We start from the raw sequence: 4736 nt of genomic DNA, 5'->3' as shown, positions 1-4736 counted from the left end.
GAAGGATGTCGAATAGGGCCAAAATGATGCTCAGCTGCTAACAATCAACCGCAGTGGCTGAGCCGCAGAGTAACAGTCTTCATCCATCCACCAATGCATACATTCAAGACCTACTATATTTTAACATTGAGCTAAGTGCTCAGGGTAAACTGGGCCAAGATGATTCCAGTGGATCACACTTGCTGAGTTTTCACTATTGCCAGTTACTATTCAAAGCACTTCTTTCATCTCCATCACGATCCTATGAAACAGATCCAGGTGAGGAAACTGAGGGGAAAAGAATTTGAATAACACGCCCCAAATCATGCGGATAGAAAATGACAAAGCTGGGATAAGAACTCAAGCAAATGGCACCAACAATAAACAACACTCCATCTTTGAAAAGCACAGACCCTGCCCTTCAAATTTATAATTTTGCAGCAGAGACATATTAAACTGATTATTTAATAATTAATTAAAAATTAATTTTCTTCTGGAAAAATATATTTTTACAAAGAAACAGAACTTGTTCAGTAACTTTGTCATTACTATTCTGAAAAATCTTTCTTGCGTCTCAAGCCCATTTCTCTTCCTTATCTGCTTCACATTTGGCAGTTGAACTTGACTCTGTTTATAAGAAAGTAGATGCCAATGGGCATGAATTACTATAATGTTATACTAGGGTTCTCCAGAGAAACAGAACCAATAGTGTGTATGTGCCTGTGTGGGTGCATGCATGCGTGTGTGTGTGTGTGTGTGTGTGTGTGTGTATAGGCACATAAATATAAAGAGATTTATTGTAAGGAATTGTTCCACGTGATGATGGAGGTTAAGAAGTCCCAAGACCTGCAGTCAGCAAGCTGGAGAGCCAGGAGAGCTGATACAGTTTCATTCTGAAGGCAGGCTTGAGAACCAAGAACAGCCAATGTTTCTGTTTGAGTCTGAAGGCAGGAAAAACTAGTATCACAGCTGAATGGCAGTTAAGCAGACTTTCTTTTATTTTCTTTTTGTTGTTCTATTTAGGCTTCAATTGATTGGATAAGGCAAACCTGGATCAGGGAGGACTTTACTCAGTTTTACCCATTCAAATGTTAATCTCATCTACAAACACACTCACAGACATATCCAGAATAGGGTTTAACTAAATATCTGGGCACCCCATGGCCCAGTCAAGTTAACACATAAATTATCACAAGTGTCTTTTCTATTACTACCTCCAAAATTGTCTATATTTACATGAACCCTACTACTCATTGTTCTCACAGAGAGTGCTCTCTTGTCTCCTGGATGTATGGCCTGTGTCCTTGCTATGGTCTAAATATCATGTTCAAAATTTGTATGTTGAAATCCTCACCCTTGCAAGGTGATGGTAATAGGAAGTGGGGCCTTTGGGAGGTGATTCATACATTGAAATCCTCAACCCCCAATGTGATGGTATTAAGAGGTAGGGCCTTTGGAAAGGCTTCACCTTCATTATTGGGATTAGTGTCCTCATAAAAGAGATCCCAGAGAGCTAACTAATTACTTCTGCCATCTGAGAACACAGTGAGAAGGTGCCATCCATGAACCAGAAAGTGGGCCCTCACCAGACACCAAATCTGCTGGCATCTTGACTTTGGATTTCACAGTCTCCATAACCATGAGAAATAAATTTCTATGTTTATAAGCTGTCCAGTTTATGGTATTTTGTTACAGCATCCCAAACAGACAGACATTCCTGCCGTCCCCTCCCCTGTCTCCTGTGACCTTGCTGTGTCATGGTGTGCTCACTGATGATGTTCTCCACTGGCTTTCTCTCCCAGCCTATAAGCACAGCTTACAGGAAAATACATTTATCTCCGAATCCCGGCTTTACTCCTACCTAATGCTCTTTCTCTCTTTTTCTCTCTCTTTTCCTTTTTTTTTTCTACATATGCTTTCCTAGCTTTTCATTACTCAATCCTCCTACAGTGTGGCTTCAAAAAAAGCTGAATAGTAAACATGTTAGAAACTATGAGATATGGCTAAACAGAGGTCAGAAGAAAACTAAAAGCTTCAAACTCGGGTTCTAATTCCTGTACTGAGAATGGCCAGACAGGAAAATAATACGCAAATTGTCTGGACGTAGAACATCAGGAGAGGGCTGGCCTATGGCAAACTTGAGAGAACATGCCACATATTATATATACTGAAGAAATCTTCAATTTATGAAGGTTTTAATTTGGAAAATAAAAATGTGAAAATGCAGAATATATCTAAGAGTTACATTGTGAAATAATATTGATAATGGCTAGTAACATCATCAAGAGGTAAAAGAGAAAGTAGAATTATGCAGTGTTAAAAGAGAGAATGGAGACTGAGTGCTGTGGCTCATGCCTATAATCCCAGCACTTTGGGAGGCCGAGGTAGGAAGACTGCTTGAGCCCAGAAGTTCTAGATCAGCCGGGACAACGTGGTGAAACCCCATCTCTACAAAAATATTTAGAAATTAGTGAAGTGTTGGGAGGCGTACCTGTGGTCCCAGCTGCTTGGAAGGCTGAAGCAGGAGGATTGCTTCAGCTCAGGAAATTGAGGGTGCAGTGAGTTAAGCTATGATCATACCACTGCACTCCAGCCTGGGTGACAGAGTCAGACTGTCTCTCAATTAAAAAAAAAAAAAAGGGAAATAATTAGAGAGGAAATAATAGACAATAGTTAAAAAAAAAACCTTAATTTTTAATGTAAGTAAATATAAAAACTTCAATAAAAGAAATGATTTTTAAATGGTAATTACTACTATCTGCCACAGAAGAGATAATAAAGGTAAACCCCAATAACCATAAAAGAATCTGAGAGTATGAGCAAGTATTTAACCCCACAAGAAAGAATGAGATCTGGGTACTATCACAGTGGATTCTCTTAAACTTCAAACACACAGATAATTTTAATACTGAAACCATCAGAGAGCTCCAGGAGAAAAATTTCTAGTATATATTATTTCAACAAAGGAAGTGTATCATTGGTACACAAACTGGGCAAATTACATCAAAAGAATCTCAAAATAACACAACAAAAATTCTTAGACCAATTTCACTAAGGAATCTCTTTACAAAATTTACAAATAAAATAAAATATATTTGAGAATGCATTTTAAAATCAAATTATAAACAAATGTTTTCATTACAAACAAAAATAGTTCATTAGTAAGAGCTATCAATGAAATTTCTCACATTCGAAGGTTAAAGAAGAAAAAAACACTGTCAACCATTTGGTCACTCTTATCAACTCATTATAGAAAATGTGTAACTTTCCCTAACACACACACACACACACACACACACACACACACACAATCTCCAAATTAAAAATAAAAATCTTTTATTTTATATATCATTTTATATATCATTTATAATAGAGATTCAATGCTTAGTTATACATTTAGAAAGAGCCTATTTAAAAATGTTTGAAGTTTGCTGGGCATGGTGGTGGCTCACACCTATATATAATCCCAGCACTTTGAGAGGCTGAAGCTGGTGTATCATTTGAGGTAAGGAGTTCCCGACCAGCCTGGCCAACATGGTGAAACCCTGTCTCTACTAATAAAAAAACACAAATTTAGCTGGGCATGGTGGCATGTGCCTGTAATCCTAGCTACTTGGGAGGCTGAAGCAGGAGAATTGCTTGAACCTGGGAGGCAGAGGTTGCAGTGAGCTGCAAGTGTACCACTGCACTCCAGCCTAGGCGACAGAGCGAGACTCCATCTCAATCAATCAATCAATCAATCAATAAGTTTTTAAAATTTTTACTTCCAGAAATGGATGGGCTTGCACTATCTTGTATATAGGCATATAACATTTTAAATACATCAACTCCTTCTTATTTCTTAATTTAATATGATCACCATAAAATTGCTTATATTTTAATTTGAGTTGATAGGAAGAAAAAAAAGCATGTGAATTAGTCAAGAAGATTCTATGAAAAAGAATTAGAAAAAAGGGTTAGAAAAAAAGGAATGTTGTCACCTGACTCAGTAGCTCTACTGGATATTAACATATATTTTAAGCCACCGTTTGTAAACAGTTTAGTACTAGAGTAGCAAGAGACAGTGAGAGCAATGAAATAGGATGGGGAATCCAGAGAGAAAATGGAAATTTGGCACATAATATATGTAGCATTTCAAATGAAGCAGAGACACTATAGTGTTAGGTCAAATGGCTAATAATTTGGGGCAGGAAAGAAAGCTGAATCCCTATGTGTTACCTTCACCAAAATCCTTTATAGATAGCTCAGTTATTTACATGTAAAATTTTATTTAAAAGAAACTGTAAAAGTAATAAAAGAAAGCTTAGGCAAATGGTTTATTATCTTCAGTTAGGAAGATCTTTGTAGGCAAGAGAAAAATCATGGGTAGAAAAAAATAATACATTTGACTATATAAATATTTTAACTTCCCATTCAGAGAGAATATTATATGCTAAATTAAAAGATAAATGGAAAAGCACAAATTTACTGACCAAAAAGTCTCATATGCCAACAACCTAACAGAAAAACAAAAGCAAAAAATATGAACAAGCCAAATATATAGGCACACAAAGACATTCGATGATTTGTTTACCTGGGAAAATATCCCAGTCTCACCAATAACTAAAGAAATCATAAATCAAAACAATAAGATGCAACTTTTAACCTATCAATTTAGAAACAATTACAACTTTTATAAGACCAAGGGCTAGCCCAAGAGTGGGAAAATGGGCACTCATATGCCAGTGGGAATGAAACATTATGCACAAAGATAGCAC

This window comes from Aotus nancymaae, unplaced genomic scaffold, assembly GCF_030222135.1.
Source record: "Aotus nancymaae isolate 86718 unplaced genomic scaffold, 86718_ANA_hifiasm-v0.15.2.pri h1tg000033l, whole genome shotgun sequence".
Classification (NCBI taxonomy): domain Eukaryota; kingdom Metazoa; phylum Chordata; class Mammalia; order Primates; family Aotidae; genus Aotus; species Aotus nancymaae.
Note: the sequence above shows the minus strand (reverse complement) of the source record.